The sequence below is a fragment of the Octodon degus genome, unplaced genomic scaffold (genome assembly GCF_000260255.1).
Source record: "Octodon degus isolate 3935 unplaced genomic scaffold, OctDeg1.0 scaffold00137, whole genome shotgun sequence".
Taxonomy (NCBI): domain Eukaryota; kingdom Metazoa; phylum Chordata; class Mammalia; order Rodentia; family Octodontidae; genus Octodon; species Octodon degus.
Genome location: NW_004524713.1, coordinates 7,071,485 through 7,081,275, shown reverse-complemented (window position 1 = coordinate 7,081,275; position 9,791 = coordinate 7,071,485). Strand labels below are relative to the sequence as shown.

Sequence of the window (9,791 nt, the reverse complement as noted above, 5' to 3'; positions counted from 1 at the left end):
TGTGATCTGTTTCTTTTCTTTAGCGGCTTTTAGTATACTGTTCCTATGCTGAATTTCTGGGATCTTGATTATTATATGTCTGGGTGTGGTTTTCATTGGGTTGATGTTATTTGGAGTTCTATATGCTTCGGTTACAGGAATGTCAGATTGTTGCCCATATTTGGGAAGTTTTCTGCTATTACTTCTGCCCATATTATTTTTACATCATTTGTATTGACTCCTCATTGATGCCTATTAGTCTTACATTGTTCATCATTGCATCATCTTGTAGGTATTGAATTATTTTTCCCTGCATCCTAGTTGTTTTAAAGAGATCTTTTCTTACTTTCTCACTAGCTGCAATGGTGTCTTTAAGGTCAGAAAGTCTATTTTTCACTTTCCCTCAAATGGTTTTGCCAGCTTGTGATTGAGGTTTTAATTTCCTGTATATCACTTTGAACCTGTTTCCATCATTTTTATATTTTGCTCTATTTTTTTAATCAGTGTATTCTTTAGAAGCACTTAGTACTTCTTTGATTATAGTTAACACTATATTTTTTAGTTCAGAAAGTATTTCTGATCTGATTTCTTCTATACCTTTCTGCAGTTGATTCTTTACTGTCAATGCTATTATTTCAGAGATATCAGGTGTGTAATTTCCAGTTTCCTCAGTGCTAGTGTCTTCTGCATTTGTACTGGGTGGACTCGGGGCCTGAGACTGCATTTTGTTCCTTCTCTTTATCATTTTGTAAACCACTGTCTTCTGACCTTTGGTGTAGAGCTTAGATAGAGTTATTACCTTAGCCCCAGGTCTGGATCTATGAAGTTCATATTCCTCCGGGTGGGTGTTGTTTGGATCTGGCTGCTGTGCTCCACTTTTTTCTGCTGCAGCTGTTAGAGTTGAACCCTTTGTGTCTCTCTGGCAAGATGTTCTGCTCCTGAATCAGCTGAGTGGGTCTTGCCTCTAGCCTCTTTGCAGGGAGTTCTGAAGGGTTACACGCTGGGCCTGTACTATGGGTCGAATGAGGATCCAGTGGGCCCCAGGAGGTCTCATTCATACACTGGGCCTGTGCTCTGGGTCTATTCAGGATCCAGAGGCCCAGGGTCATCTCACCTCATGCGCTGGGCCTGCGCTCTGGGTCTATTCAGGATTTGGCGGCCGTGGGTCTTCTCACCTCATGCGCTGGGCCTGCGCTCTGGGTCTATTCAGGATTTGGCGGCTCTGGGTCTTCTCACCTCATGTGCTGGGCCTGTGCTCTGGGTCTGTTCAGGATCTGGCGGCCCTGGTGGTCTCACACACACACTGGGCTTGCGCTCTGACAACAATACCTTTAGACTGTGTAAGATGAGTTTTTGGTTTAGACTTGGGTCCCACCCACAAGATACACAGACGCTCCACAAATGGGAAACCCCTCTGACCCTGAGCATTTCAGATGAGGTACTGAGCCTGTATTACAGAAGTGCTGATTTTCCCTTAATGTAGACTGTAACTAAATGTATTGCAGTTCAAATCTAAGTGTTGAGGTTGTTCTGAAAGAATAGCCAAGATGATTTCATGTTTTATTTTTTGAGACAAGGCCTCAGAAGGTAATTCAGGCTGGCCTTGAGTTCACTATGTAACCTAGGCTGGCTTCCACCCTAAGTGATCCTCCTGCTTCAGCCTTCCACATGCTGGGATGACAGGCCTGTCCCATGTGCCCAGCTCACCATGATGATTTTGGAAAAGAATGAGGAAGAGTTCACCCAGATGACAAAATCCAAAATTCTAGTAATTGAAATACTGTCTGGAAATACTGGTGCCTGCCTTTAACTCCAGCACAGGGTGGGTTGGGAGGCACCGAGGTAGCAGGATAGCTGTGAGCACGAGGCCACCCAGAGCTACATAGTGCAATCCTCTTTACAGAAAAAAGGAACGACTGACTGAATGAATGAATGAGACATTGGTATAGGCAAAGACAGTACAGCGGCCTGTAGGACCTCTGCTGGTGCAGCTGTTAGATAGGCCTGGGACTGTTTGCAGTTCCCTGTGAGCCAGCTATGTCTGTACATATTTCTTTTCTTTTTTTTCCATAATTTTATTGAGAAACAAATAGCAATGAGTTTCAAATTAAATTGGTGGGACAGTTTCAATAATTAACACATTACATACTCTCTTCCTAGTGGTTATTTGTTGTACAAGATGCAGACGTGATATCCTATTTACAAACACTACTAGAACGAATCCCTCTATTCCTTGAATTAAGAGAATGTAGCTGTATATCTTAACCATTTTGAATACACAGATACAAAATTGTACTGTATTTATTTTCAAGAAAATGTACTGGAATGTAAGTAAAGGAGACTGGCATAGTTGTAGAGATAGAAACTTTCTCTTTTTTTTTTTTTGGCAGAACTGGGAATTGAACTCAGGCCCTTGTGCTTGCCGTCTCCCTAGCCCTCTAAATTATGATTTTTTAAAAGTCTTTAGTTCTAGTAATTTATCATTAGTAATAATTTGGTGGACTAGATGCTCTTTGATCTCTTCCGGTCCCTCAACTTCTGTGATTCCTGGGCCTCTGGGAAACAGAGCTTTATATCCTTAGCCTATGAATTGTACTCCTGGAGTGGAAGCTCAGTACAGCTGTCCAGAGTTGGCCCCTCCCCTGCATGCCTGATGCCTCCTTTCTCAGCAAGGTTCTGTTAGGGCTGCTGTGTCTTCATCTCTAAATTAGGCACAGTAATATGATTTAGTGAGATTTTTTTGTAAACATGAAGCGAGTAATATAAATGAAAGAGCGTGGTGATCTCCAGAACCAGACATCCCAGAGCATTAGCATGGCAGCCCCATCTCTCCTTTTTCTTGGCAGAGTCCCAGCAGTGCTGCCTTTGTGTTCGTGCAGTACAGTCGGTAACGCTGAGGAAGCAGCACTGCTTCAGTCTGGTGACTCTCCCATGTTCCTTTCCCAGGTGAAACTCAGCTCCGCTGTGCTTAAAGCTGCCGCCCATCACTACGGGGCTCAGTGCGACAAGGCCAACAAGGAGTTCATGCTGTGCCGATGGGAAGAAAAGGACCCGAGGCGGTGTTTAGAGGAAGGCAAGCTGGTCAATAAGTGTGCTCTGGACTTCTTTAGGTAAATATCCTGGGGTGTCAGCGCCTGTGTAGTTGAAGTAAGGTATTTTTAAATAAGTGAACATGCGATTCACTAATGAAATAGGATACTTTTAGTAGTAATTTCATGGGCTTTGAAAACAGACCAAGGTAAACAATAAATAATGGTTATTTGGGGTTTTGTTTTTATTGTACAGCAAGTTCTGTAATCTCCATGGGTTTCAGTTTTTAAACTATATAAAATGTTACCTGTCTGATGTAGTATTGCTGTAAAAAATGCATAGAGGCGTATAGTAGTAAGCAGCTCAGCACTTGTTAGCAGGCCTTCACATGATTTTTATCATTGCTTCAGAATGCACTTGTGATAGAAGAAGAGTGTGCTGAGGCAGGTTTTGAGGTAGACCTCAAAAACTGGGGTGTGTAACCGTAGAACACTTTTCTGCATTCACCTTATTTTCAGAGAAGCGCTCCCCTCGCTGTAGTCTCAGAACTGGCCTCTGGCCGCCTGAAGCTGCTTCGCCTCTCTTGCCTAGCAAGCCTGGATGGTGTGTTTCTCTGTGGTGCACAGTCTGTGCACTGCGTCTGATGGTCCTGACTGGCTGGCACCTCCTGTGTGTTTTAAGCCCTTTGTGCTTCAGGAGAGAAGATGTTCCAGTTGGTCAGGCCACGAGTGAGGAGTAGTTCATCTTCCACATTGCTCAGAACAAGGGGTGGCTCCCCCAAAGGAAAAGTACTGAAGATGTTACAGAGAGTGGGGAGTAATTGCAGGCTACCATAGATGTCTACTACAGAGATGCTAGAGGGAAAACTTAAATACCTTGGCAGAATATCCGCTTTCTTCTCTTGCTTCTGCTGTCTCTGTCCACATGAAAAGTATTTTTGTGGTTAGAATCATAGTCTGTGTATATTAAGAATTGATTTTTCATTTGAAATTATTGGAAATATTCTTTCAAGTTGCTGTATGGTCTTCATTTGGGGAAGGAGTTTGAGAAAGGGTCTTGCTGTGTATTCTAGGCTGGCCTTGAACTCACTGTCGCTCTGTCTGGCCACACACAGTGATCTTTCTGCCTGTCCAGTCTTCTGGGTGCTGGGATCACAGGTGCACAGCACCATGCCCTGCAGCTATACAGTCTCCATGACCATTATTTTTAATGGCTATGTAATACTCTATCAGAAAATAGAGTAGACATAATGAATAAGATCAATTCCTGTTATTGAACATCACTAATGATTTTAATTTGGGGTTGATTTGGGTAAATCTATAGTGATTACCTTTTTGTGTAGCACTTTTTCATTTTGATTTTAATTCCTTGACATAAGCTTCCCAGCAATGAGATTATTCTACAGAAGGCTTTACTCTTTTTTTTTTGTATTTGAGGGAAGGGTCTACAAGGTGTTCAGGGTCTCACCACTAGGTCGGACTCGTAGTGATCCACCTGTTTATAGCCTTCCAAGAGCCGGGATTATAGGCGTGTGCCACCATGCCCAGTCTCAATTGCTGTCTCAGCAAGCCCCATGGGCGGGCTTGGGGATTGAATTCTGGACTCTGGCCCCTGTGCCTTCTTGCAGGTGCTTTTATCCACTGAGCTATTTGGCCAGCCTACAGAAGGCTTTGGACCATTGTGTATTACTTGAATTTTATTGCCTTACTGGTATTTTTAGTTTATTGTCTCAGCACTGCCACCTGGTATGTATATTTAAATATTTTTAGGTATGAATGGTATTTTATTATTCTTGGATTGAGGTTGACTTGATTATAAGTAGAATTAAATATGTATATTTATTTAATTTTTTCAAAAACTGTTTCTTTTATTTTTTTTCACTTTTCCACAGAGTTTTTATTATGAGTTAAGTCATGATTCATGGTCCCAGGGTAGGACCATCATGTACCCAGGTCCCCCTTTACCACCGGGAGATGAACAGAGGACAGAGAAACAGGTGGAGTCAGTTCAGATCTTGCCAGGAACCGTGCCTTCAGCTCGGCGGTCGTCCCTGGTTGTGACCCAGGATATGGGGCAGCGGGACTTGTGCACTCGCCGGTACCACTCGCAGACAGAGCTATCACCCCCTTTTCAGTCATTGCCTTCTGGCAGCAGTGATAGTCCAGGTAGTTCTGCCAGCAGTTCCTGGTCAGCTTCTGAGTGGGGAAGCAGCTGTCAAAAGGGGCAGTCTTGTAGTTCTTGATTTTGGTCATGATGTCTTCTGCCATAGTGCTGACAAAATATGCCTCTGAAGCAGCAAGTAGCTCAGAGTGACCCTCAGTTCAGACGCCACTGTCAGACAGGAAGTGGAATTCAGTGAAAATGTTTATTTTCTAAGAGAGCTTTGGCAGAACATTTTTTTCTGAGACCAAGGGGCAGAAGGTAAATTAGATGTCACAGCTTCCAAGGTGCCCACCTGCCTGCCTGAAAGGAACATCTCCATGGTGAAGTTGCTCTTTGTAGCATCAGTAGGTGATGTGGTTTTGGCTGTAGGTAGAATCTATACTCTGAGAGCACTAGTTTGTCACTTCTCTCTTTTTTTTTTTTTGGTAGAACCGGGGATTGAACTCAGGTTCTTGCGCTTGCTGGGGAAGTGCTTTTTCCACTGAGCCATCTCCCCAGCCCCTGTCACTTAGTGATTGATTCTCTTGACTTTTTTTGGTACTAGGAATCGAACTCAGGCACTTGTGCCACTGAGCTGTATCCCTGGCAGATTGATTTTCAAGTAGAGGATGCATGGGTGCAGGTTATTCCTACAGTGCTGCGAGGGTTCCTAGGAAGCTGGTCCTACTGCTGGACTCCAAGGAGGGAAGCCGAGTGGCTGAAGGGCAGAATAAAAAGCAGATTTTATTTTCCTCTGGGTACTTTCTCTCCTTTAGATAGGATCTTGCTATGCAGTCCAGGCTGACCTTGAACTCACCAAGGCTGGCCTTGGTGATCCTCCTGCCTCAGTCTCCCAGGATTACAGACATGTGCCACCTCTGGGTATTCCCTTAAGCCATCTCTCTTCCCCTTCTCTCCCTACCCTTTATGTCCCCTCCCTTTTCTTCCCCTCCTATCTTCTACACTTTTTCTTCCCTCTTTTTTGTTTTGTTACACTGGGGATAGAACCTAGAGTCTTTGTACTCAGCTACATCCCCAGACCCTTTTATTTTGAGGCAGCGTCCCACTAGGTCATTCGTTGCCCAGGCTGATGTCAAACTTAACATCCTTCTCTTCAGCCTCTCAAGTAACTGGAATTACAGGCGTGTGCTTGGTTTAACTGTCTTAATAACAAAGAGATAACTGTGCATTTACTTTGGGAAATTCTTTTTTCTTTTCAATTTGTTTTTATGTATTTAGTACAGGGTCTCACTATGCAGCTCATACTCATAGTGATCTTCCTGCCTCAGCCTTTCCAGCGCTGGGATTATAGGCATGTGCCACCACGCCTGTCCCAGTGGCTTGCTCAGTGCACCTGGGGCAGGGTGGGGGCAGCATGTGGTGCCAGGATCAAGCCCCAGGCCCTGTGCTTGCCTAAGCAGGTGGTTAGTCTGCTGAGCTATCTCACCAGCCCTTGGAAATTCTATCTCATTTACATTGCCTGTCACCTCAGACTTCTGTCAGCATGCATGTCTCTGGATGTGCTTCCTTCTCTTCTAAACTCCATAAAGTTAGATTTTAAGAAAATACGTAGGTCCCAAGTGGCAATTTTGACTCTTGAATAAAATATTTGAATATTTGTGCCAGTTCTTTTTGTTGTATAAAAGAGTTTTATTTCTGAGAAGTGTGTGTGTGTGTGTGTGTGTGTACGTGTGTGTGTGTGTGTGTGTCCTTATACATACTGGTTATTAACTTCATTGTCTTGAAGTTGTCTTGTAAGAGAAGTAAAAGTATTTATGTTCATACTTTTCAAAAAAACAAGATCCTGTACTTGGGGTTTGTCCTGCTTCCTCTGCACTTCACTGTTTTTTTGTTGTTTTGTAAAGAGCTTCCTAACATCCCCCTCCTTTGCAGGCAGATAAAGCGTCACTGTGCGGAACCTTTTACAGAGTACTGGACCTGTGTTGATTTTACTGGCCAGCAGTTGCTTCGTAACTGTCGCAAACAGCAGGCAAAGTTTGATGAATGTGTACTGGACAAACTGGGCTGGGTGCGGCCGGACCTGGGAGAACTGTCGAAGGTAAAACCACTCCTGCTGGGTGTCACTGTGACCAAGTGGTAGAGGAAGGGTCATAGGGGTCCTTATGAACACAGCTAGGACACAAGAAGTACAAGTGCACCAAGCAGATCCAAAAGGGAGCATTTTGAGCAGCGCTGTTGCTGTCAGTAGAGCTCCCGGCACAGGCGGATTTGCTTTTGGTTAATTAGCTAAGTGAAGATTAGAAAGGAGTAGAAGAGCATGACCAGAACGTTAGTGAAACACTGTTAGTCGAATACGTCCTTGTGCTTATTGTAGAATTCACTGGGGAAATAGTATCAGGCTTGTGCCAGACTTCGCAGTAGCATACCTGAGATGTAAAAGTACGTGCTTATTAGTGGTTTCCTTCTCTTGCTCCTGTGTCACTGATCTTACTTGCGATACTGCCGTCTGTTGAACTGTCAGAGCTAGAAGCCTGAATGTTCTCATTGCTCTTTCTTATTCCATGTGGTCCTTACTAGATTAGCATCTCCTGGAATATTTTCTGAACTTCTTCACTGGTCCTGCTGCTCTTTTCTTGTTGGAGAGGAGTTCTTGACCTGAAGTACATATAGTTCTGGGAGGAGAAGACAGATCACTTTGGGCCGCAGGAAATGATTCATTCTCTGAAATTGAAGAATGTAAGGATGAAACAGCAGCTTAACTATAGGAGTGCTCTGTGTAGAAAATACATCATATATCACTTTCTTTTAAAAAATCTTAGAGACTCTCAATTGCTTACAAGGTAAAGCAATCTTTATTTCATGAATGCCCGATACAGTACTTGGGAACTTCAATCAGTTAATCAGGGCTGGGGAGATAGCTTGGTGGCCAAAGTGCCTGCCTGGCAAGTCCAAGGACCTGGGTCCGATTCCCAGTACATGCCATACTGGCCTAAAACTGGACATAGTGGCACATGCCTGTACTGCCAGCACTGGGGAGGCTGAGACAGGAGGATTACTATGAGTCCAAGCTACTAGTGAAACCCTGTACCAAATAAATAAAAAAAAAGGAGATAGCGCAATAAGCGCCTACCCAGCAAGCACAAGGTCCTGAGTTCCATCCCTGCTACCACAATATCAAAAATCAATAGTTAATCTTCATTCCCTTTGCTTTGTATGTGGCAGATTGTCAGGTTTTGTTATACTTCACTGCTGGGGTCAGTCTCTTATAGAAAAATGATAACGAACTGGGCATGGTCTGAACTGTAGCATCAACTACTTCTGTATTCTGTTCCCACCCATTTGCCCTTTCCTCCTGTGTTCATTCTCCTGGTGAATTCCTACTTACCTAGCTGGCTGCAGTTTAGATGTCAGCCTTCCCTGAGGTTTCTGGCTGCTGGCCTTTGGCAGAATTGCACTTTCATCCATAATTCCATCTTTGTGACAATGTTGAAAATAGCGGAGTACCTACTGCTACCAGGCACTTTATGTATATGTTCGCACTTCATTCTAGTAACCCTGGGAGCTGCTCAGAGCCTCAAGTTACTGATGTGAAGTGGGCCACCCAAAGCCATTATGGAGTTGCTGGTTTGACCTTGTGCCTTTGCTCCTTTAATTTCCTGGAGATGTTGCCAAAGAGAATGATGTTTTGTATTTATTCCACAATAATTTGTTCTTTCAAAGTGTTCTTGATTATTTCAGGTTTGAGAAACATTTTTCTAGGCTTATTTCATGAATAGCTTGAATTCCTTTAAAAAACTTCAAATACCAGCTAACGGTGTTAAGACTTACTCTTGTCAAGCAGTAAGGAATCTTCAGTTTTCTGTAATTATGCAGAGGTGGGAAATCTGTTTCAAAGGCAAATAAAAACTACTTTAACTTGAAGACTTCCCTTCCAGCTCCAGCTCTGCTGTTACCATGTTTCTTTATTTTAGGCAGTCTTTGCAGTTGAGATTTTGGTGACTGTGACATGGGCGTAAATGTCTTTCGGCTCCTCCTGTTGCAGTTCACTGCTTACCATCTTGCTTGGCCTGTTGGCTCTGGTCCCCGAGCTGGGTCTTGCCTCTCTCCAATCTAGTTTCTGCGCTTTCCGTCTTACACATGTGATTGGTTACTTTTCTGCTTCCAGGTTAAAATCCAAACACCATTATTTACCGTCCAGCTGGTATGCTAGTGTTGTATGGTATTTAACAATGTAGTCTTTAAGCTGAGTGTACTAGAGCATGCCTGTAATCCCAGCTATTGAGGAGGCTGAAGCAGAATGATCACAAGTTCAGGGGCAACCTGGGCAACTTAGTGAAACCCTCTCTCAAAAAAAAGGGATGGGGATATAGCTCAGAAATGGCATCTTGTCTAGCATTAGTAGGGTCCTGAGTTCAGAGTGACTTTTTTTTTTTTTTTTTTTGCAGAACCAGGGATTGAACTCCGGCCCTTGCACTTGCCAGGCAAGCTCTTATTCTACTGAGCCATCTCCCCAGCCCAGGCCCTGAGTTCAGTAACCAATAACATTAAAAAAAAAAAAAAAAAAAAAAAAAAAAAAAAGCTGGATTTTTGTCTTAGTTCCTCCACTCTTAGCCAAGAAGCCTACGGAACCTCTGTAAACTGATCTGTTAGGAGTATAAGAGTGAAGTGGGGTAATGTGC

At 43.5% G+C, this 9,791-nt stretch overlaps 1 protein-coding gene and 1 pseudogene across 1 annotated transcript in view; both read right to left on the bottom strand.

Moving 5' to 3' along the window:
• The window catches only part of Morn5 (MORN repeat containing 5), a 51,442-nt gene that overhangs the window by 39,856 nt on the left and 1,795 nt on the right, over nucleotides 1-9,791 (bottom strand). The gene's annotated exons all lie outside the window — the stretch shown is intronic.
• Nucleotides 4,891-5,301, bottom strand: LOC101562787 (annotated as a pseudogene).